The 26,041-nt window shown below is 36.1% G+C and overlaps 1 long non-coding RNA gene across 1 annotated transcript in view; it reads right to left on the bottom strand.

The window, feature by feature from the left end:
* Positions 1-26,041, bottom strand: part of LOC116150814 (uncharacterized) — a 201,407-nt gene that overhangs the window by 62,646 nt on the left and 112,720 nt on the right. Inside the window, exon 3 of the long non-coding RNA XR_010378521.1 lies at positions 10,875-10,983. This is a non-coding gene — a long non-coding RNA (uncharacterized LOC116150814). The remainder of the gene's footprint in view (positions 1-10,874; positions 10,984-26,041) is intronic.

The following is a 26,041-nucleotide window of genomic DNA, read 5'->3' as shown; positions in this document are numbered from 1 at the left end:
ACAATATAGTCCCCATGTTGATAGCCACCTTTTCAAAGCTATTCAGAAATCAAGTTTAGAAACACCCACTTATGCTATAGGGAATTTTATCTTGGCCAAACACCAATATGCATGTTTCAAAGAGTATTCTCTCAGCAGAGAGTTTAATTATGAAACTGTAAGTGTTATTCTGAACTTCCAGTTTATCCCTGTTGTGTTCCCAAATCATTCTGACTCCAGGAATGTATAAATTTTAGTTTCAATAAATTGAGAGAATAGACATTTGGGCCTTGAAGACCTTGGGGAATAAAAGTGAATACATAACTGCTCTGTACCATGTAATTATGTATACACAATTCCATTTCCTTTGGTCTTTCATCAAAAGCTGATGAGAGGCAAATGTCAATAGGGGAAGACTGCTTCCTTGAGTGGTAGATCTATTATTTACACAGTGATGGTTAGTGTCACAGAGTTCCTCCAAACTAACATGAATGCTTTATTTCAACTGAAGGGAAGTGCTGTATCTATTTAATAAATTCGAGAGATTAATGGTGTTGAACCCTCCAGGGTTTTCATTTTTAAAGACAGGAAGTGACAGATTTGGAAAGATACCAAGAATAGAGCAAAATCTGAAGTAATGAAAGAACAGTTGCTAAAAAAGGGCAACCCGACTTTTCCATCAACCTATTAAAAACTGTACTGTGTGAGATGTTCAAAGCAAATTGCTCCTGATCTCATGTTTCTTCCCTCTTTGGCTGCTTAGTTTTGTGACAATACCAGCAAGACAGAGATCAAACTAATCTTTCAGAATTTTATGCAGTTTTACTGGGCTCATTTTATATAGATGTTGCTGTCATAGAAATAGGTTATATTTAATTTAACCTTAAAGCAAAGTGAATGTGGTTTTTATTGTGTTGTTTGCACTGCTATTCCCTCTGCCTAGAACACAACTCCCTCCTATCCTTGCATGACTGGTTCCTCTCCACATTCAGGCCTTTGGCTGAATTATACTTTATCCAAGAGACAGATCACATGCAGACACACACACATGTGCGTGCACTGTACCTCCCATTGCCTTGTTTTATTTATACTTTATCTCTATCTGAAATTCTATGTGAAATTTAAATATGTGATATCTAGTTATCTGTTTATTGCTTGTTTTTTTCCCCCATTATTTGTCTCATTATCTGTTTTATTCACTGTGTGTCCCTGGAACTCATACACTTGTTGCTCAGGAGTACCAAATACAATGGATTAACAGGAAGAGCCAAATAAGCCATTATTTGTTTAAATCCTCTTAGCTTTACAGGGGAAATTGATAAACTCCTAGCTTATAGAAAATGTCACAGGGGGAATAGGTTCAAAAATTTCTGTTTCAAATGAGACATGGATTATAATTCCTTTCCCAAATATAATTATGATCTTTAAATGAGTTGTCTATTTTATATCTGGTTTCATATCTTCAGAAATGGCCAAACTCTCAAGTGACTGCAACTATTGACCAAAGAGTTTTTGGTTAGGATGTCATTCCAGAACCTCTCAAGGGTCAGCTTGTAAGCGATGGCCTTTTTCAACCTGTGCATAAATCCAGGCTTGAACTGTGAGAACTTAGGTTTATCGAAGTGTATGTGGAAAACAGTGACCAGAGAAGTTACAGTCCTGCCTAAAATCCTCTGTGGCTAAAGACTTCAAACAGGAAATAAAATCTCTCTAAAAGAAGTATGACAGGGCAGTTCTTTCATCTGTGAAATGAGGATTTTTCTCCAAATACAATGAGAAGTTTGCTGGGTTTTGTTTTAGTTTCACAAAAACCAGTGACACTGAGAATTTCAAAAGCAATCTCCCCTCTTGGCTGTTGAATAAGAAGCCTGAACTAAGGTCGAGATGTCAGGATTGTCACCAAAGAATTCTTGGTTATTCATGAATCTGCTTGGATTCTTATATTCCCAAGCAAGTATGTACCCAAGGAGAATTATACCCTTAATTTCAGCTTCTTGCTGGGGTAGTCGGGAACTCATTAAGGATGCATAACCAAATTGAGTCATTTCTCCCTAAAAGACAGGGGAGTCATTGTGCTGAAAGCTATTTATGTTCAGTGATATAGAATTAATGGCAGCGCTACTAATCACAAGAAGGTATCAGCTTCTATCACCAGTTCCAGGTTTCTAGCCTCTTGTAACCAAGCTATGTTTGAGTAGATATTGCAACTTCCAGTGAGTAACATAGAGGAAAAAAGGAAGTCCATTATCTCAGAGCTGCATTTATAAATAGAGATTGGTTCTTTCCTAAATTAAATGCACTGCTGAGATATGTGTATGTAAGAGCCACATTATCTTTCCCTGGATCCCACGTCTCTTCCATGTTTGAAATTGCCATTTGATGCTCTAATGTCATTCGTTTTGGGAGTAACTGATGGAGAAAAAATATATAAAGCAGAAGCCTTTGGCCTATAAAAAGTGAAAGCAGGACTCTGAATTTTTGCCTGTCCCCTTCACTAATGCTAGGAATAATGAGCAGTAACGCAACACTGTACCTTAGTATATTATTGTTGTTATTCTTTAGCTCTATAGACAGGTAACCATTTTGGTTGTTGCAATCACAGAAAACATTTCTTGCTTCACTGTACTGTGTTGAGCTGAGTTGACAGGAGTGAGGTACTTACCTTTTCTTCCTTGGGTAGTGGTTCAAGGAAGTAATCATACTGACTGTGTCACAAAGCACAGGTGATTATTTTAGGGTCTGTGATTAGAGTTCCAGGCAGAGGTATCCAGGCATAGGCCACAATGTCTGTCAAGTCTCTTCTCTGTTTGCCCTGAATGAGTGGATTTCTGTCATTTTTTTCAAGTATTTCTGCTCTAGTATACATCTCCTGCATGTTTGCCATATGTAATTGAAAGCATTTCCATTTTGGTTTGCAGTTATAAGACGAACTCTTATCTGCCTCCTTAGCACAGTAGGTAGTGCGTCAGTCTCACATAAGATGAACTCTTGAAAAGTGTAGCCAGAGATTATATTATAATAATATAACTCTGGGACGGAGAAGATGGCGGAGTAGAAGGACGCTCATAGCTCACCCTCTCCCACAAATACACCAAGACCCACATCTACAGACCCACTCAGCCTACCAGAGCACCTGTGGAACTCCAACAGAACATCTCCCTCTTCAAAAGATAAAGACGCCAAAAACCTGGTAGGAGAAAAGGAAAAAAGAAAGAACAAAAGGCAAAGCAGTGCAGGACGGATCCCGCGGGGAGGGAGCGGCAAAGGAGGACTGGCGCTCGCTCGCTGGGTCTCCCCTCTCCAACTGAGAGGCCAGCGGGACAGAGGGGGAGCTTCCGAGGCTCGGATCTGTACAGAGCAGCCCTTGACTGACAGAACTAAGTTAAACGGGCACAGAGCGTCCCCCCCCCCGATACCCAGCCTGAGACACGGCTGGCAGCAGCGGGCAGGGCCAGGCTGCACAAGCCAGGCGGAGGACGGGGGTGGCTGCACAGAGGCAGCCCTGGGGGACTGCTAGGGGCTGCGCGCCGTGGCTGTGGGTGCACAGGGCAGAACCACCTGGGCCCTCCATAAAACAGCAAGGTTGATGTGCTCTCGGGGGAAGGGTGCATACCCCCATCTCTGAAAACCCGCGGAAAGTTTTCGGGGGAAGAGAGGCGGGGCTCAGGCACAGCCACCATATCCCCTGGCGCTGAGCACCCAGGTGGGGGCAGGGGCGAAACCTGCATTCGCACCGAAGGGCTTAGCAGCCTCAAAGGCCAGACTGAAACTGGCCTGCAGCCCGGGGCAGATAGGATCCTTCCATCCTGGTCCCTCAGAGAACTTGCTCCACAAAGACAAACAAGGAGCTGGGTTCTGGCTCGGAGCAGGGACAGGGCTGTCCCTCCCTCTTCCCCGAGCCCACCTGTGGTGCTCCGACCAGAGCGGAGCACACAGCCGCACAGAGCAGCAGAGCTACCAGCGGTGCAGGTAGAGGGAGAGCGGCCCCCCGCCTTTCGGGCAGGAACACAGCCCCTGACCGAGGTGCTGGGATGGGGCACAACCCGCCCTCCTACCTGGCCAGTCTGAAACATCTGACTGCGGCATCCGAAGGGGCAGCGACCCGCCCGCCCACAGCAGAGAGCTGCACCTGACCCAGTGTTAGGAGGAGGCGCGATCTGCTTGCCAACAGGTGCTGGGAGCAGCACAGAAGAGGGCGCCAACGGAGGGCCTCTGAAAACAGCTAGCTGAGCTTCCAAAACAGGACGAAGACAGAAAGACTTCACATTAAAAGCACACAGACTCCAGGAGAACACCGACAACCCCCCCTTTTTTTTTAAATCTGTTTTTACCTGTTCTATTTTCTATTACTCTCTTAATTTTTACTTCTTAATTCATTTCTATTTCTCTTGGGTTTTGATGTCCTGTTATTGATTAGACACAGGTTTCAAATACATCTATTCATCCCCCCCCCCTTTTTTAAGGGTTTTAAAAGGACGTCTCAACCCGATTAATACTCTGCTTCAACTCGCTCTTCTATTATTCATTATACACTGTTTTCAAACCCTTTCTCCCTTCTTTTAAAATTCTTTCTCTCTCTCTCTTATTTTTTTTTCTTTTTTTCCTAAGTTCTATTCCTAAATAGGCATTAGATAGATAAAATCCTTAAGGACCAAAATAGACAACTGATACTCCATAAACCACAGTGCCAGAGAGGTATGAGCAAGATGAAGAAGCAGAAAAACCTTTCCCAATTAAAAGAACAAGAGAAATCCCCTGAAAGAAAGATCAATGAAATAGATATCGATTGCCTACTAGATCAAGATTTCAAAAAAGGAGTGATCAAATTGCTGAAGGAATTAAAAGAGATTGTGTTTAGAGATATAAAATATGTCAAAAATGAAATTGAAGCTATAAAGAAGAGCCAAGTAGAACGGGTAAACTCATTGACAGAGATGAGGAATGATCTAATAGCTGTGCAAAGCCGACTAGATAATGCAGAGGAACGAATTAGTGATCTAGAAGACAGGGCAATAGAAAGCACCCATTCAGAAGAACTACAAGAGAAGCAAATAAAAAATAATGAAAATAGCATAAGGGACCTATGGGATAATATAAAGCGTCCCAATCTTCGCATAATAGGGGTCCCAGAAGGGGAAGAAAGATCAAAGGGGATTGGAAAGGTTTTTGAAGAAGTCAGGACTGAAAACTTCCCAAACTTAAAGAAGGAATCAGATATCCAAGTACAGGAAGCTCAGAGGGTCCCAAACAGGAAGAACCCAAATAGACCCACACCAAGACACATCATAATCAAGATGGCCAGAGTCAAGGATAAAGAAATGATTCTAAAGGCAGCAAGAGAAAAGCAAAGAGTAAGTTACAAGGGAACCCCCATAAGGCTCTCAGCTGATTTCTCTACACAAACACTATAGGCCAGAAGGGAGTAGCAAGATATATTCAAAGCCCTGAATGAAAAAAAGATGCAGCCTAGGATACTTTATCCAGCAAGGCTATCCTTTAGTATAGAAGGAGAAATAAAGAGTTTCAAAGACAAAAAAAAAAGCTGCAGGAATTTAGCAACACTAAACCCATGCTAGAAGAAATATTGAAAGGGCTATTCTAAATAGAAAAGCAGCAGGATGCTACAGAAATGAGAAACTCACAACTAGAAAGGTGGTAACTCATGAATTACAAATAAAGTAAACACAAAATTATAAAAGAAGACATACAAATCACTGAGAGTGGGAGAGAGAGGCAGGGAAATATTGAATATTTTTTTCTTTCTTTTTAAAATTTTTTTAACAGTAGGATGGGTTTGAGATCATGTTACTATCAGTTTAATAAAAACAGTTATAGTAATGGGTTAATAGATTTACAAAAAAGGGTAACCACAAGCCAAAAATTTACAAGGGAGTCACAAAAATTAAATAAAATCCATGATAATACAAAGGAAAATTACCAAACCACAAAAGGAAGAAGAAAGGAACAAAGAGGATATACCAATTCAACTGCAAAGATAAGTTCAAAATGGCAATAAACACACATCTATCATTAATTACTGTAAATGTTAATGGACTAAATGCTCCAGTCAAAAGACATAGAGTGGCAGACTGGATAATAAAGCAAGAACCTTCAATATGCTGCATACAAGAGACCCACTTTAGGGAAAAGGACACATATAGATTGAGAGTGAAAGGATGGAAAAGGATATTCCATGCAAATGGAAAAGCCAAAAAAGCAGGTGTTGTAATACTGATTTCAGACAAAATAGACTTTAAAACAAAGGCCATAAAGAAAGATAAAGAAGGACATTTTATAATGATTAAAGGAGTGATACAAGATGAGGATATTACACTCATTAATATATATGCACCCAATATAGGAGCACCTAAGTACATACAAGAATTACTAACAGAGATAAAGGGGGATATTGATGGGAATACAATCATAGTTGGAGATTTTAACACTGCATTAACATCACTAGACAGATCTTCCAGACAGAAAATAAACAAGGCAACAGAGAAATTAAATACTACAATAGAAAAACTAGATTTGGTGGATATTTTCAGAGCATTCCACCCCCAAAAAATAGGATATACATTCTTTTCAAGTGCACATGGAACATTTTCCAGGATCGATCATGTACTTGGGCACAAAAGAAACCTCAACAATTTTAAGAAGATACAAATTATCTCAAGCATCTTTACTGACCACAATGCCATGAAACTGGAAATCAACAACAGAGAAACAAAGGAGCAAAAAAGGAAAGCATGGAGGTTAAACAATATGTTATTGAAAAAACAATGGGTCAATGAGGAAATCAAAGCTGAAATTAAAAAATACCTTGAGACAAATGATAATGAAAGCACAACCACTCAAAACCTATGGGACACAGCAAAGGCAGTGCTAAGAGGGAAGTTTATAGCGATACAGGCCTTCCTCAAAAAAGAAGAACAATCTCAAATAAACAATTTAACCCACCACCTGAATGAATTAGAAAAAGAAGAACAAAAAGCCCCAAAAAGCAGCAGAAGGAAGGAAATAATAAAGATCAGAGAGGAATTAAATACAATAGAGATTAACAAGACCATAGAAAAAATCAACCAAACCAAAAGCTGGCTTTTTGAAAAAGTAAATAAAATCGATAAACCTCTGGCCAAACTCACAAAGAAGAAAAAAGAGAGAGCACAAATTAGCAAAATAAGAAAGGAAAATGGAGAAATTACAACAAACAAAATAGAAATACAGAATATCATACGAGAATATTATGAAAAACTATATGGAACCAAACTGGATAACCTAGAGGAGATGGACAAGTTTCTGGAAACATACTGTCCACCAAAACTGAATGAAGAAGAATCTGAACACTTGAACAATCCGATCACTAGAAAGGAAATAGAAATAGCAATTAAAAACCTCCCTACAAATAAAAGTCCAGGACTGGACGGCTTCACCGGGGAATTCTACCAAACATACAAAGAAGAACCCATACCAGTCCTTCTCAAACTCTTCCAGACGATTGAAAAGGAGGGAATACTCCCAAACTCATTCTATGAAGCCACCATCACCCTGATACCAAAACCAGGCAAAGACACTACAAAAAAAGAGAATTATAGGCCAATATCACTGATGAACATAGACGCCAAGGTCCTCACCAAGATTTTAGCAAATAGAATCCAACAACACATAAAAAAGATTATACATCATGACCAAGTGGGGTTCATCCCAGGGACACAAGGCTGGTTCAACATACGCAAATCAATCAATGTAATACATCACATCAACAAGAGAAAGGACAAAAACCACATGATCATCTCAATCGATGCAGAAAAAGCATTTGATAAAATTCAACACCCATTTATGATAAAAACTCTCGCCAAAGTGGGTATAGAGGGAACATATCTCCACATAATAAAAGCTATATATGACAAACCTACAGCCAGCATAGTACTCAACAGTGAAAAACTCAAAAGCTTCCCACTAAAATCTGGGACAAGACAAGGATGCCCACTATCACCACTCCTATTCAACATAGTCCTGGAAGTCCTAGCCACAGCAGTCAGGCAAGAGAAAGAAATAAAAGGGATCCAAATTGGAAAAGAAGAGGTAAAAGTGTCATCATATGCTGATGACATGTTACTATATATAGAAAACCCTAAAAGGTCCACACAAAAGCTACTAGAGCTGATTGAAGAATTCAGCAAGGTAGCAGGTTACAAAATTAACGTTCAAAAATCAGTTGCATTTCTTTACACTAACGATAAATCAACAGAAAAAGAAAGTAAAGAAACAATCCCCTTTAAAATAGCACCCAAAGTAATAAAATATCTGGGAATAAATCTAACCAAGGAGGTGAAAGAATTATACACAGAAAATTATAAACCATTGATGAAGGAAATTAAAGAAGACTTTAAAAAATGGAAAGATATTCCATGCTCTTGGATTGGAAGAATCAATATTGTTAAAATGGTCACACTGCCCAAGGCAATCTACAGATTTAATGCAATCCCTATCCAATTACCCAGGACATATTTCACAGAACTAGAACAAATCATAATAAAATTCATATGGAACCATCAAAGACCTAGAATTGCCAAAGCATTACTGAAGAGAAAGAAAGAGGCTGGAGGAATAACTCTCCCAGACTTCAGACAATACTATAGAGCTACAGTCATCAAGACAGCATGGTATTGGTACCAAAACAGACATACAGACCAATGGAACAGAATAGAGAGCCCAGAAATGAACCCACAAACTTTTGGTCAACTCATCTTCGACAAAGGAGGCAAGAATATACAATGGAATAAAGACAGTCTCTTCAGCAAATGGTGTTGGGAAAACTGGACAGCAGCATGTAAAACAATGAAGCTAGAACACTCCCTTACACCATATACAAAAATCAACTCAAAATGGATTAAAGACTTAAACATAAGACAAGATACAATAAACCTCCTAGAGGAAAACATAGGCAAAACATTATCTGACATACATTTAAAAAATTTTCTCCTAGAAGAAATAAAAGCAAGAATGAACAAATGGGACCTAATGAAACTTACAAGCTTCTGCACAGCAAAGGAAACCATAAGTAAAACAAGAAGAAAACCTACGGAATGGGAGAAAATTTTTGCAAGTGAAACCGACAAAGGCTTGATCTCCATAATATATAAGCAGCTCATACGACTCAATAAGAAAAAAATAAACAACCCAATCCAAAAATGGGCAGAAGACCTAAACAAGCAATTCTCCAAGGAAGACATACAAATGATCAAAAAGCACATGAAAAAATGCTCAATATCACTAATTACCAGAGAAATGCAAATCAAAACTACAATGAGGTATCACCTCACACCAGTCAGAATGGCCGTCATTCAAAAATCCACAAATGACAGATGCTGGAGAGGCTGTGGAGAAAGGGGAACCCTCCTACACTGCTGGTGGGAATGCAGTTTGGTGCAGCCACTATGGAAAACAGTGTGGAGATTCCTCAAAAGACTAGGAATAGACTTACCATATGACCCAGGAATCCCACTCCTGGGCTTGTATCCAGAAGGAAATCTACTTCAGGATGACACCTGCACCCCAATGTTCATAGCAGCACTATTTACAATAGCCAAAACATGGAAACAGCCTAAATGTCCATCAACAGGTGACTGGATAAAGAAGAGGTGGTATATTTATACAATGGAATACTACTCAGCCATAAAAACCGACAACATAATGCCATTTGCAGCAACATGGATGCTCCTGGAGAATGTCATTCTAAGTGAATTAAGCCAGAAAGAGAAAGAAAAATACCATATGAGATCGCTCACATGTGGAATCTAAAAAACAAAAACAAACAAACAAACAAAAACAAAGCGTAAATAAAGGACAGAAATAGACTCACAGACAGAGAATACAGACTTGTGGTTACCAGGGGGGTGGAGGGTGGGAAGGGATAGACTGGGATTTCAAAATTGTAGAATAGATAAACAAGATTACACTGTATAGCACAGGGAAATATACACAAAATGTTACGATAACTCACAGAGAAAAAAATGTGCCAATGAGTGTGTATATGTCCATGAATGACTGAAAAATTGTGCTGAACACTGGAATTTGACACAACATTGTAAAATGATTATAAATCAATAAAAAATGTTAAAAAATAATATAACTCTGATTTAATGTAGGAACTGACATGAGATGACTTTAATAATAATAACCACATTGCAAAGAACTCCCATGCAAGGAAAAGAGATTAGCTTTCTAGACTCATAAAAATAAGACATGTTCATGCCAAGTAAGTGTTTTTCTCGATTACATTTGCTTTTTACTAAAAAATAATGAATTATTCTACCCTTGATACCTTAAGTGTTCTATTTTTCAGTAGGATAAGCTAACTTCATATACAATAAGAACAAACCAGGTTTTAGACACAGAGTTGGGAAAATTTCAGCAAACTCTGAACCTAGATTGGTAATTGCTTCAAGCAGATATATCCTGCAGTTATAGTGAAGGTTTTTTTCATTGTTAAGGCTGATAAAATGTATTATATTTCTAAAATCCTGACTGAATGCAAGAACCAGCTCAGCTTTAAGTAACACTGTGCTTTTAGCTCCTTTAGAGGATTATAGGACTATTAGATGACAGCTTTTGTGTGCACTTTGCCAATGTAAAACTTTCAGATTTTGACTTTACTCTCTTGCAGAAATCAGGGAAAGCAAATGGTTTACAATCCTGATAGCCAGGGAAGCATCAAAGGGAAAAGACACACTTTCTCCTTAAAAACTAGTCAATAGACATACAAAGAAAAGCATGTGGATGGGGAATAAAAAATTAATAATTAAAAATGCAAGATGAATCTCAGTCAGCTCCTCCTCCTGCAAGGTGATCAGATAAAATCAAATTAAACTGAAAGAGGAAATTCTACTTACAGATTTTGAAGGACACATGGAACTTAGGAGGTAACACTTCAACCCTGCACATGTGGTGGCCTCTGCAGTTAGTTATAGATCGCTGGGCCTGGAACTGCAAGTTAATAGGCTGTGAAAGGAAAGAATAACCATGAGATGAGACAGCTGATACATCAGCAACTATTGGGATTGAAAATAAGGAACAACTATTACCTCTTACTTCCCAGGATGCTAGAAACCTTCAGATTTCAAAAGAGAACAAATTTACTGTGACAGTGTAGATGGAAGAAGAGACATTTCTGAGCGCAATTTCTATGGCAGCTTTCATTTAAACAGGGAATTGGGAAGAGCGGAAAAGGATGCTAGAGGTGAAACAGTGTTTTGGTTTCAGTTTTCTAATGTGTTGGAGACAGTTTTATTTCTCTTTCAAGTGATAAGTTAAATAGTATCTAAATACAGGAAAATTCAGTTTAGGAAAAACATGAGTTTAAGAATGTGAGGGTAAGTCTTTGGTAGTAAATATGCCCTATAAAAATTATGATTAAAATGATGACACATGAATTTTATCCAAGATATATAGGTACTAGGGAGAAAGCAGATGAGTATCCCCCGATTTTCCCTATATTTAGCTATCTAACAACTATACATTCTGGTTTTTATAATAGGAAGAGCTAAAGCCAATGAGTTTATACCAGACTTTCTTCCAACTCTATAGGTAGAAACAGCTTGGATTCTAACCTGAAGTTTTCATCACAACCTAAAATATCTATGAGTAGTTCAGTTTAAAAATGTTAAGTATGTCTTTTTTCCACAGCAACTCTGAATGCTAGGAAACAATGATCAATACCTTATTAATTCTTCAAGGGAAAATGTGTACCCTATGAAATTTATTCCCAGAGGGAATACAATTTCCATTCTCCCTTCTTGACAAAAGTGTTAGAGCACAAACTTTACGGTATTGTGTACTTCAAATTTTGTTAATGGGGTAGATCTAATGTTAAGTGTTCTTATTTAAAAAAAAAAAAAAAGGATCCAAGGAAACTTTGGGACGTTAGACAGTATTGTGATGATAGTATCTTAAGTGTTGGCATAGGTCTAAATTCATCGAACTGTACACGTTAAATACATGCAGTTTTTATATACCAATTATACCACAATAATGCTGGGGTTTTTTTTTAAATAACTCCAGTGAAGCAAGAAATAAAATCATGGTTACAGAAAAGAATAAAAGTATCGAAAATCTTGATAGTGTTGGGAAGAGGGGGAGGTGAGAGAAGATGGATAGATTGATCACACACACACAAAATAGTCCTAATTTTTTAAGCCTCCCTGGATCCATGCCACTGCTGTACAACTTTTCAGTGCTCTTACATTGCGTCTGGGGCATTCTGCCCCACCTCTCTAATCGGGACTCAGCTGAGTCAGATGCTTTGGCCAAAAATCAAATATATATTTATATATGTAGTAATTATATGATGTATTGTATAGATGGATATCATGCTTGGGGTTGGGAAACTAGAGATATAGGAACAGTATAAAATGGAATGTATATAATTATCTTTCCTTGCTAATTTATTATATATACTTAGAAGTCCAAGAACTAAAGCAGTCCTTTTGAAATTTCCTTTTTTTAAAAAAATTCTAATGCTGAAATGAAATACTTACAGTTTAAATAACCTAAGGTAAAATTTAGGCTGGTGTCTGTAAACTAAGGAAATGTATTTATCACTAGTTTCTTTTCTGAAGAACTAACTACACAGCTTCCACTCACGGTTACAAAATAAACAGATTATGTTTTTCTCAATTAACAATGGAGTCAAGGGGCAGAGAGATGTAGCTCAGTGGTAGAGTGCATGCTTAGCATGCACGAGGTCCTGGGTTCAGTCCTCAGTACCTCTGTTAAAAAAAAAAAAAAAAGAATGGAGTCAAGAAAGCTCTTCTCCTTCTAATACACCTTTTTAAAAAATCAGAATCATAAAATATCCTTTGGGGATATTTATGACTGGAGAAGTCAAGATATGTGTATTTTTATCAGCAAAGGCCCAATGTCTTACTTCCCTGAGTTTGTGCCACTGAACATACGTGAGCTAGTTAGAGCAGAAAATAAAGCAATATGACATAGAGAGGAGTCGTCTGTACATAAAAAGTACATAAATACATTAATGCTTATAGAAATGTACCATCTGTGTTTCTAAGATTTATTCATTTGAATTCTCGAAACTGGGGAAGTGGACAGTCTATTGCCTGTTTCTTCTTTCTTCCCTCTCTCATACTCTGGAATTCACCAGTATGGACCTCTCTGAAGACTAAATTATTAGCCAGAGAGTGACCTGGGCCCTGGAGGGAAAAAACACAACATACCATGTTTGTATCATGTTGAAGGTGGGTATGCCTGATGATATTTATGCCATCTATATTAAAATGTCAGATTTTTGTGACATTTAATTGCAGAAGTAAAGGAGAGAACACACCTGTTTCTCTCCATACACAATTTTGAGTAATCCAGAGTGCCCAAGTTATAACTTTTAGAATATTTGAATCTTGAAAATGATTGGTAGAAAAAGGCTATTGCCTTATTATCATCACAAAGCCCAGCTATTCTGGAATGGTTGCAACTACAGTCTAGATCTGTGAATTCCTTTAGCATTGCATTTATCTGCCTATAGCAGAAAACCCAAATAAATGCAAGTGACTTAAATATAACAGGGAGCAATTTATCGCAGTTAAGAAGTCCAGCAGTCACAGGTTCAGAGCTAGTAGTTTGGCTCTAAGAAATGCCAGGGGGACCTAGGCATCAGCAATTTACCAAATAGTTCCATTTTCATGTTCACAAAATTGTTGTTGCACTACAGTATAACATGTTAAGGGAAAAAAAAAAAAAAGAAAAGAAAAGAAGGCCAGTGAAAGCCGAAGATGAATGTTGAGTGATTTGCCCTTTTTTTTTTTTGAGGAAAACAATTATTTTCTGTAAGCTCCAGCAACTGGAGCACTTCTTATATTATTTTGGTCAGAATTAGATCACAGAACTACTAGCAATATATAAAGGAGCCTGGAAAATTAAATATGAATATGGGTCCCTTGCACCCTAAACAAAACAGAGGTTTCCTTTGGTAATGAAGGAGGGAAGAGCACATGGTGGGCAGTAAAACAACATCTGCCACAGCACTGGTACCCCTTGTCCCTGTGAAATTAAGAACTTTCCCAGGGAAAGAGTAAAGGGGACTTTTCATTGTCAAAGCACCGTTGAGAACTTTGCTGTGACAGGGCAATAGGGAAAACCTTTGGGTGGCAAAAGTAATCAATCATGGAAAAGGAGTTGGACAGGTCAATAAATGTAACACTGGCAAGCAGACTTTGATGTATGAGGGAATAACAAGCTCTAACTTCCTACAGTGCTGTGCTAGGTGCCTTGATGGAAAACAGATGCATCATTCAATAGACTCCTTAGCATCGAATTACCATGCATAACTGCTGCAACCACTTTTCATTACTGACGACAGTCAGAAGTGCTGAGATGGGTCTATAATCAGTAAAGCGAGTGTCCTCATGGGAGAAGATGGAACGGTAATTTGAGGGAACCAGCAATCATTAGCTCCTGTAACAGGCTTTGTCCTTCTGCTAGAGGTAATCACCTTTTTAAAATAATGATGGTGGAATGACAGGTATAGAGGAGTACAGTTGTCCCTGGGTATCTGCAGGGCATTGGTCCGAGGACCAGTGGCAGATACCGAAATCTACTGGCACTCAGGTCCACAGTCCACCTCCACGTATCTGCAGTTTCACATCTGTGGGTTCAGCCAGCTGCAGATCATGTAGTTCTGCAGTATTTATTGAAAAAAAAAATCTGAGTATGAGCGGACTCGTGCAGTTTAAACCCATGTTGTTCAAGGGTCGACTGTATATTGATTACTTTTTATGTCAAAATGAAAAATAAGGGAAGGACAGATGCCATAGCTGAGGCATCAGGGGATGCAACATGCAACAGGAATAGTCAGGCAAAGGAACTAATTTTATCTCTAAGACACTTCTTGAATATTGATATTTTTCATTTTCCATAAAATATGCTGATAGGTGTGAAAATTTTAAAGTTCTCTTTTTTCATGTTTGTGACCCCCTCCTCCTGCATTGTTATTCTTAAATTAATGCCATTTTTACTTTTGTATTATAGCACAGTAATTAAACCCCTTAAGTAGCTAAACACCTTTAATTGATGTGGAACTGCTCTAGATGTGACATATTGCAGTCAGGCAATATTATTTAGTTACCACCCCCTATGTCCAGGCACTGTATGAAAAAGATGAGGAAAATAAAATGAAATCCAATGATACTCTTTTCTAATTCACTGGTTACTTTCCTCAGCCTGTAGACTGGCCTAAGCTTTCCTACCTGTGTGTGTCTGTTCAGGCTGCCATAACAAAGTGCCACAAACGGGGGAGTTTAAACAGCATGTGTATGTCTCACAGTTCTGGAGGCCAGAAGTCAGAAATCAAGGTGTCCGCAGGTTTGGTTCCTTTGAGGGGGCTGTGAGAGGAGGATCTGTTACAGGCTTTCTCCTTGGCTTGTAGATGTCATCTTCCCCATATGTTTCTTCATTTCTCTTCCTTTTATGCATGTCTATCTCTGTGCACAAAGTCCCCCTTTCATAAGGAGAACAGTCATATTGGAGTAGGGGCTCACTCTACTCCAGTACGACCTCATCTTAACTAATTATATCTGCAATGATTCTCTTTCCAAATAAGGTCACATTCTGAAGTATGGGAGGCTAAAACTTCCAACACGAATTTGGGGAGGGGGAGTACAATTCAGCCCATAACACCAGCCTAGAAAATCTTATCATTCTTCGAACTTCTGTGCCAGTTCTCTATTTCCCATTAGTTCCAAACTTCTTGAAGATAAATATAATTATTAGATCTATGATGTTCACCAAAGCATGCTCACGTGCAGTTATCCCCTCTACCCTTTTATCCGTGTAGCAGTGCTCTGAGGTGTAGTACACAGGGAACAGTGGAATGATGTCACATCTTCAGTAAATAGGTGAAGTTTAAAGTTGATATGATTAGACTGAAACCACTGGGCAAGTGGTTATGCCAGGACACAAACCCACGTTTTATGACCCCCGGGTTCCAAGATATTTCTAATATGTTATTCTGCCTCCACTCCCTTATCATTCATGCACATCTTGATTTCAGATCTTACAGTCTTTTCATTATTTTTCTGCCTCAATTTTTCGTTCACATATATTTTCAAAATGTTTGGTCTATAATACTGTGTCATAAAAGCAATGAAAGTTAATAGAAGTTTAAAAAAAAACTTATGTAAGATTCACATCAGTTCATGTAGCTTATTTTTAGGCCAGAAAGGATTATGATAAATTGCAGTACCCGCACAACACATTATAAATTGCTTAGCACAAAACCTCCTCACTTCTCTAACTCTTCCCAGCCATCTCAGACAAATAGCTTTTAATTTTATGGTCTATTAGAGAAAATATTTAAAAAATTATTTACCTGTACACATTTTAAATCCACATTAACACTAAGCCACTGTGACCTTATTGCTTCTACAAAAAGCTGTGGTGTGTATTTCTTCTAAATATCCAATAAAGTATATTTCACCTAATATAAAACTATTCAGAGATCATCTACATGGGATAGGAGATCATGTAATGATTTCATTTAGTTTATCTGCTACCTCCAAAACTTTACAGGGAATCAGTAATGTCTGTAAAAAATGTTTTTAAAGATATTTTATTCTCTTTTTTTGTATTTTTGGAGAGAAGGTAATCCCTTCAAAACTTTCAAACTCATGAGTAAATATTATAATTGTAAGTAAACTATGAAAATACCAAATTAGGCCCCCAAACTTTAAGAAGTAGACATTGGGAAGATAGGAGGTCAGGAAAGACTTCTTTAAGCAATAGCCCAAGTAAGTAATCTCTGATCGTATTATTTTGAAAACCTGGTATTATTGTACACTTATTTGTCAAGGACATGTCTTGGAGGATGACACAGTGCTGGCAGGAACTGTTTTAATTTTACTATTGTATTCCTAATATTCAGAAGAGTACCTTGGACATGTATTTATTTTAAAATATTTATTGAATGAATACATGAATGTGAATGCTATAAAAAGTCTTCTTAGGAAAATTAACATGATTAAAATGGCCATACTACCCAAGGCAATCCACAAATTTACTGTGACCCCTATCAAAGTACCCATGACATTTTTCAAAGAACTACAACAAATAATCCCAAATTTATACAGAATCACAAAAGACCCAGAATTACCAAAGCAATCCTGAAGAAAAGGAACAAAGCTGGAGACATAAGACTTGAGACAATACTACAAAGCTACAGTAATCAAAACAGCATCACACTGACACAAAAACAGACATATGGATCAATGGAAGGGAATAGAGAGCCCAGAAATAAATCCACACATCTACAGTCAACTAATCCACAACAGAGGAGGAGGCAAGAATATACAATGGAAAAAAGATAGTCTCTTGAACAAGTGGTATTGGGAAAGCTGAACAGCCTCGTGTAAATCAGTCAAGTGAGAACACTCCCTCATACCATACACAAAAAATAAATTCAGTGGCTTAAAGACTTTCACATAAGGCAAGACACCATAAATCTCCTAGGAGAGAACATAGACAAAACATTCTCTGACATAAATCATATAAATATTTTTGTAGCTCAGTCTTCTAAGGCAAAAGAAATGAAAGCAAAAATAAACACTTGGGACTTAATCAAACTTATAAGATTATGCACAGCAAAGGAAACCATAAACAAAATGAAAAGATAACCTAATGACTAGGAGAAAATACTTGCAAACAATGTGACTGACAAGGGCTTACTTTCCAAAATATACAAACAACTCACACATGTCCATAACAAAACAACCAACCTAATCCAAAATTGGGCAAAAGACCTAAATAGACATTTTTCCAAAGACATACACATAGCCAACAGGCACACTAAAAGATGCTCAACATCACTAATTCCTAGAGAAATGCAAATCAAAACTACCATGATATATCACTTCACACCAGTCAGAATGATCAAAAAGTCTACAAATAATTCTGGAGAGGGTGTGGAGGAAAAGGAACCCTCCTACACTGTTGGTGGAAATTTAAACTGGTGCAGCCACTATGGAAAATGGTGTAGAAGTTCCTTAAGAAACTAAAAATGGAACTATTTTATGATCTAAGAATCTGACTCCTGGGCACATATCTGGAAAAGACAAAAATTCTAATTTGAAAAGATACATGCACCCCAATGTTCATAGCAGCACTATGTACAATACCCAAGACATGGAAGCAACCTAAGTGTCCATCAACAAATGGATAAAGATGTCTCATCAACAGATGAATACACAAACACACAATGGAATATTACTCAACCATAAAAAAGAATGGAATATTGCCATTTGCAGCAACATAGATCAACCTAGAGAGTATGATATGTAGTGCAGTAGTCAGACAGAGAAAGACACACATTATATGATCTCACTTATATGTAGAATCTAAAAAATAATACAAATAAACTTATTTAGAAAACAGAAACAGACTCATAGACAGAAAACAAACTTATGGTTACCAAAAGGGAAAGAGGAGGGCAAGGATAAATTAGGAGTATGGGATTAACAGATACACACTACTATATATAAAATATATATAATTCTTTCATTCATTTGAAACAAACTTGACTTTCCAGTATAAACCAGGTGCTGGGTTATTAGAGAAAGATAAGTCAACAGTTACAAATTGATGGTGGAGGTAAAGCATCTTCACATATATTTATCATATATATGCTATATAATACATTGGATATATGTATACATCCACATATTCACAGATATGTGTGTGTATGTAATATATATGATACACACACTTGTGTAAATTACAGTGACAATGGAAAGTACCTAAAGAGAGACAGTAACATGGTGCTATAGGTGGTAAACGCAGTAGAAAAAAATCCTTTCAACTGGAAGCATAGTCAAGAATCCTCATGCTGTTTTCATTCCCTTGGCTCTTATTTAAATAGTGTGACTGACTCAAATGAATGAGCAGGTCAGTGTGAAAAATGCTGTTCAGCTGAGGTCTTTGCCTTTCTCCTTGGACAGGTGCCGGGGGGGAGGGGGGGAACAAAAATCAGAAAATTGATCTGCTCTAGACATCAGCTGCAGAGCCTTAAGCGTTCCTTGACCAGTCTGTCATTGAAAAGAATAAGTTTGAGAAAGAGATATTATCTCCACTACCACATTCCTAAGCTGTGCTAAACTATCCAGCAGTATTAGGTCTAAAACTCATGGTTTAGTTGAATTTCCTTTTCTCTTTTTTTGTTGTTTTTTGTTTAGTTTATATACACACACATATATTTGTGTACATATATATAATTAATATATAGTTACAAATAATAATGATATTATATATTATACATTGTATGTCTTATTACCAATAAAACATTTAGAACAATAAAAATCAATTCAGCACTATAAGAGGCCCTATTTAAATATGACATTATCCAGGCAATACATAGAAAAGTTAAAAGGCTTAGTTATTACAATTTGAACTTCCATCAAATGGCATTTTTTGAGCATTATCTCTTTTGACCTTCACAAAAATATAGTGGAGATGTTGTCATTGACTTTTGTTACAGGTGAGGATACAAAGGCTGTGAGTGGTTAGATGGTGTCCCCAAGGTCACATAGCTAATTGCAGGTCCCCAGTCAATGCACTTCCCACTATACTATGACTACATCCTCCTGAAGAACCTTATGGGTCTTTTTGGTGGGATAAAGTGATCTGGAAAAGAAAGTCTTCAGAGCTCCTACATGTGTAACATCCAAAGTTCTTTGTTTGTTTTAGTTTTCCCAACTCCCAAACCAGGAATCATTCTTTTCCCCCACCTCCTACATTAAATTCATGAGCGATTTCCCTCAGCTTCGATATACATCTTGTATATATACAGTCATTTCCATACATGTCTATTGTTAGTAGCTTAGTCCTGGCTACCATCATCTCTTGCTTGGCTTCCACTCTCCCTGTTTTCACTCTGGTGCGCATTTCTATGAAGGGTAAAATATGTGGAATTAAATTTATTTAAAAAAAAACAAATTTAATTTCTGTAAGTAAATTATTTTAGCACTTCTTTTGAAGAAACCATTTACTTTATTATAACAAACGGGATATTTTCAAACACTAATGTCATGCATATAAATACTTAACAGAAACAGGATTAAAGGAGTTGATATCATGAAATATCATGAAATATCATGAAAACATTACAAAATATATCCCCAAGAAACATCACCCTGGCTATGCTTAAGATTTTTCATCTGAGAGAGGATATGTCTCAGGTGATTAAGTCTAATAGTATGATTTAGTTTTGCTACATACAAATTTTACTCTGTAATACTGATGAACAGACTTGCAAGGCAATTCAAGATAGAGTGTGAGGTACTAGACTAGTATCCATTCTGTGACTGTCTCATTCCCACATCTTCTAATAAATGAAAGAAAAAATGAGGTTTGCCCTCAGTTACCTGACAGCTGCAAGGTAGGCAGGCACTGACCAGTTCTCAAATACCATTGTTTCTCTGTATGTTAAGCAGTGTTCTCTTTAGGGGTACAATAAATCGATTATCTCAATCTGGTGAATGTCAGCAAAAGCAGCCTATGTGTCAACAGTTAGAAGTTGCTAGGGAATAAGAGTGTAGACTGTATATACTTTTTACTCTATTTCTGAATTTCCAGGTATTTCTCCACACCCTTCTTTCTTGATGTGGAAGAGTAGACTTCGTTGATCTCATCATTTCTAGATCGGAGATCTTTAGCCTGAAAGTTTGTTGAAACTCTTAAAATAATCAGAGATATCTCAGGATACAACAGAAACCAAAGGAAAGAAAAAAAGGATTTGCTATCAGTGAGTGAAATGTCTTTCATTAAGTTTGACTCCTTCTTCATAGAATTAAGCTGGATATTGTCATCAAGAAACAGAGAAGTATTTTAGTTTATAAATTACATTGAAACTACTAGGCTCTGAAATATATGTGGGGGGAAATCTAGGACACATGAATACTAGTTTGCCCTTAAAATGCGATTGATAGATTACAAAACTTGACAAAATCCCTGAGAAACCAGTGACAAGGAGCTAAATCAACAGTGCTTATCTTTCCAAAAACAGTTTTGGGGACCAGTGGCATTTGAAACGCATTACAGCTGCCTGCAATAATTGTCGCCAAGCATAACTAGAGAACCAGTGCCCCAGATTGTGAAGATTTAAAGCATTTTCTTCTCACTCTTAGTGGAAGAGAGTTGAGCAAGGAAACTATCTTTTTATTATTAGCTAATGGAGTTTCTCAGCAACTACCAGAAAAATAAAGTAAATAATAATTTTTTTCCCATTGCATTGACGTGTATTTTTTGGTACACATAAAGAATAACAAATTTCAAGGGATATACAAATATCAGAGACTGAATATATCTTATCCCCTATAAATTAGTAGCCAGAAGATGACGAAAAATTCCAAGCTGAGATACCTATGTATATTTTAAAACATTTAAATGCTAAATGTTTGAATGTTTAAACATTCAAACACAAATTTTATATATAAACCAGCAGGTCTCAGATCAGAAAGACTTCAGAAGAATCAGATAGTTTGGGTATCTTTTATCTAACTGTAAGTGATGTTTTGTTGAGATAAATTATCAGAAATTTCTCAGTAATATTAAAGTTATAAGACTCTATTGATTGACTTTTAGAGTAATAATCAAGGAATGAACTTCATTTACTTCTCAGGGCCAAACTCCAAATACTTGCAAAGAAAATCCTGCCCTATTTTGACCCTAGATATGCTCAGAACAGAATCAGTGAAGAAGCTGGGCACTAGAGTGCTTCAGCATACTTCCAAAGTCTACAGCCACCATTCTTACTTATTTTCCTTAAAAGTTTATGAAAAATTCAAAATCTGACACTTATTTCCAGATTTCTCTTTAGATATCATACAGTAATTACTTCCAGATCTCATTTTTAGTTTTTACTAATCATATTTTGATTTATAATGAATAAAATGTACAAATTTTAAGTGCAAAGCTTGAAGAAATGTAGACATGATATAGCCACTACCCAAAATAAGAGAAAGAATATTTCTATCACCCCACAAAGCACCCTTGACTTTGTTCAACAGATCCTAGTTTATATCACCATAAATTAATTTTGCCTATTACTGAACATCTTTAAGTGAAATTATATCATGTGTACTCTTCTGTGCTTGTCTTCTTTCAGTCAACATGGTATTTTTGAACTCTACCTATGTATTAGTGTGTATCAGTTTTGTACTGCTAAGTAGTGTCCCTTTGTAATGAATATCCAGCTTATGTATTCCTTCTCTTTATGATGGACATTTGGGTTGTTTCCAGTTATAGACTATTATGAATCAAGCTGCTGTGAATATTCTTGTATATGTCTTTCTGTAGACATAAGATTTACTTATCCAATTCCTAGTGGTGAATTTGCTGTGTCATAGAGCATGTTTGTGTTAACTTGTAAGAAATGATGAGTTTATCAAAATGGCTATAGCATTTTACAATTCCACCAGCAATTTATGAAAATTTTCATTGTTCTCCATACGTGCCAACATATATATATACATATCTCATCAAAATTTTTAATATTACACATTCTACAAGATGTGTAACATTATCTCATTGTGGCTTCAACTTGTTTATCCCTGATGAGTAATTATGTTGACCGAACTTTCATATGCTTATTGGCCATTTGGGAATCTCCTTTTGTGAGGAATCTATGTGAATATTTTTGTCCATTGTGTTTTAGTTAGGGTGCTTGTTTTCGTGTAATTAATTTGCAGTGGTTTGCTATATATCCTGTGTATCAGTTCTTTGTTTCATATCTCATACGACGTACAGTCTGTGGCTTGGATTTTTCACTTTCCTAAATGATGTCTTTAGATAACAGAAGTTTTAAATTCTGATAAAATACAATTTATCATGTCATTTTATTTTATGGTTAGTATTTTTTCTGTTCTGTGTTAAGGATCTTTGCCTGCCTAAAGGTCATAAAAATATTCATCTGTTTTATTTCTAGAATATATGTACTTTTTACATTCAGCTGCAGTTAAATGATCCATTTCAGATTAATTTTTAAATATGGTATAAAGTACAGGTCAAAGTTTATTTTCTATTCATATGCACATGAATGTATATATGAGTGTGTATGCATACATATGCACTTTTCACACATCTACACACATAAGCACAGATACACATGTTCCAGAGCCACTTATTGAAAATGCTTTATTTCACGTATTGAATTATTTTGCCATCAATGTGGTCTGTTTCTGAACTCTGTTCTATTCATTGATCTATGTAAGTATCACTGGGCCAATACATTATCTTAATTGTGGCTTTATAGACTGTCTGGAAATTATTTAATAGAAAACCTTCAATTATGTTTTTTCTCTTTTTCAACATCATTTTGGCTAAGCTCTTCGCACTTCAACATCAATTTTAGAGTTAGCTTGACAACATTTACAAAAGACAATCCTTTTGGGACTTTGAGTGTGATTGTATTAAATATGCAAATGAATCTGGGGAAAATTAGCATCTTAACAGTATTGAATCTTCAAATCCATGAACACAAAATGCCTCTCAATGTATTTAGATCTCCAATTTCTGTCATGACTTTTTTGGTAGTTTTAAGTGTGGAAGTTCTACATTTCTTAAAATTAAACTTGTGTTCATGTATTTGATGATATTGTAAATGAATTTTTTTTCAGTTTCCAAATATTCATTGCAAGTATATAGAAATACATTTTTATTTGTTGTACACTTACCTTGATTCATGTATTTATTATATGTTTGTTTATAGATACATATAGATTTTCTGTGTGCAAAATTATATTATTCATGTATAAAGATAATTATTTCTTTACGTAATTTCAGATGTAGCCAAGTTTATGCTTACAATCTAGTTGTTTTCTACTCTTTGGGTAGTGTTATATTTATATTTGCTGTAAGAATTGCAAATGCATCTTTAGCCGATCACAGCACATCTTAATATTCTACCACATTACCATTTAAGAAACTTATAACGTAAAACTGCATTTATCTTTCTTCCTACCTTTTATCTTATTATTGTCTTTTTTCTACACCTTATAAAATCTACCACACAATTGTAATTATTTGTGTTTTAAGCAATCATTAGTCTTTTAAAAAAACATATATGTCTACCATTTCCAGTAATGTTCATTTCTCTCTGAAGGTCTAGGCTTCCATCTGGAATCATTGCTCTTCAGCTAAAAGAACTAATATTTCTTGTAATGCTAGCTACTGATCATAAATTTTTCAGCTTTTCCCCAAATTGTCTTTATTTAACCTTCAATTTTTTGAAGGAGATTTTCACTGGCTATGTACTATATAGTTCTGTTTTCTTCTTTCAGCATTTTAAAGATGTTATTCCATTGTCTTCTGGGTTTTGTAGTTTATGATGAAAAGTCAGCAGTTATTTTTGTTATTCTTTTGAATATGACTTTTTCCTCCAGTATATTTAAGATTCTCTCTTTTCCTCTGGTACATTTAAGGTTTTCTATTTAATTTTGGTTTTAAGCCTTTTACCTGGTTTGTGCTTTGGGAAATCTTTGTATATATCCTGCTTGAGTTTCACCAAACTTCTGAATCCATGAGTTGATGTCTTCTATTAATTTGGGACAAAATTTTGGGTATTATATCCCCAGATATTTTTGCTGTCATAACTCTCCTTCTGAGTCTTTGATTGTAATTATATCTGTTCTACTGTCCCACAATTCTCACGTGCTTCATTCTATATTTTACTCTTTTCTTCTGAGTTGTAGCACTGGTAGTATATAATTTTAGAACAGTTGTTCCTCAATAGGAAGTAATTTTGCCCCCAAGAGTACATTTAGTAATGTTCAGAGACATTATTGATTGTCATAATTGGGCAGGGTGGGTTACATTGCCTTAACAATTTATAATGTGCAGGATAGCTCTTCAAAACAACTAATTATCTGCTCCAGTGTCAATAGTGTCCAGATTGAGAAACCCGGAAATAGAGCAATAGACTATTTTTATGCATCAGAAGACTGAAAATTGTAGAATGTTGGTGCATCCCAAATTGAAAGATTTAGTGCATCTTAGATCAAAATCCCAGCAGGATTTGTTGTTGAATTAGCAAGTTAATTCTAAATTTTATAGGAAATGTCATATTTGGACCATTCATTTCTTTATAGATATTTTTTCTAAAAATTCTAATTTGGAGAAGAGAATGAGTACTATGTGTACTCATTTTAAAAACATTCTATTTAAAGGTCTAAATTGCTTGATTGGGTATCTGACATCCCTCATTTCAAGTTATTTTTTTTTCAAAAAAGATTAATGGGAGGTAACATTTTAGGGTTCAATAAATTTTGGCTAAGTATAGAGTTTTCCATAAATATTTGAAGGATTTGCTTTATTTTATCCTAGAATCTTTTATTTTTAATATAAGTGGACAATACCAATCTGATTCCTTTTTTTTCATGGGTAATTTGTTTCTTTCACTTACTCGTTTTTATGGAAAATTATAGAGGTTTCCTTTTCCTTAGATGATCTGAAAATTCTTGAGAGGTGCCATGTATTTTTATATTTATCCTGAACGAAATTCTCTGACTCTGTTTAATCTCAATATTTTTATATTTCTTCAGTTGTAAAAACTTATTATTTATTTAATTCTTTCCTTTATTTTCTATTGTGTCCCCTTTCTGGAACTCCTGTTACGAAAATTGGACCTCTTAAATTCATCCTCTACATTCCTCTTTTCTTGTATTTTGCTTCTCATATATTGATGCTCTATATTCTGGGAAGTTTTTCAATAACTTTTGAAAAATTTTCCGTTTTATAATTTGTTTTTAATTTCATCATCTATATATTATTCCAAAACTTCTTTCTTGTTCTCTGATTTTCTTTATAACCTTCCAATGTTAATAGATTAAATAATATCTCACAGCTGAGGGTTCTAATTAGAATATTTTAATGTTCTTTCATATTATCCAGATTATCTGTTTCCATCAGCACTAAGTCTTATGTTTATTTTGCTTAGAGCCTCTTCTGTTACTACCTGCTTTCCTCAAGTGTATGGTATTCCTTAGTTCTCCATTTTCATAAATTT

Source organism: Camelus dromedarius, chromosome 3 (assembly GCF_036321535.1).
Source record: "Camelus dromedarius isolate mCamDro1 chromosome 3, mCamDro1.pat, whole genome shotgun sequence".
NCBI lineage: Eukaryota > Metazoa > Chordata > Mammalia > Artiodactyla > Camelidae > Camelus > Camelus dromedarius.
This window is presented reverse-complemented; position numbering and strand designations above follow the sequence as displayed.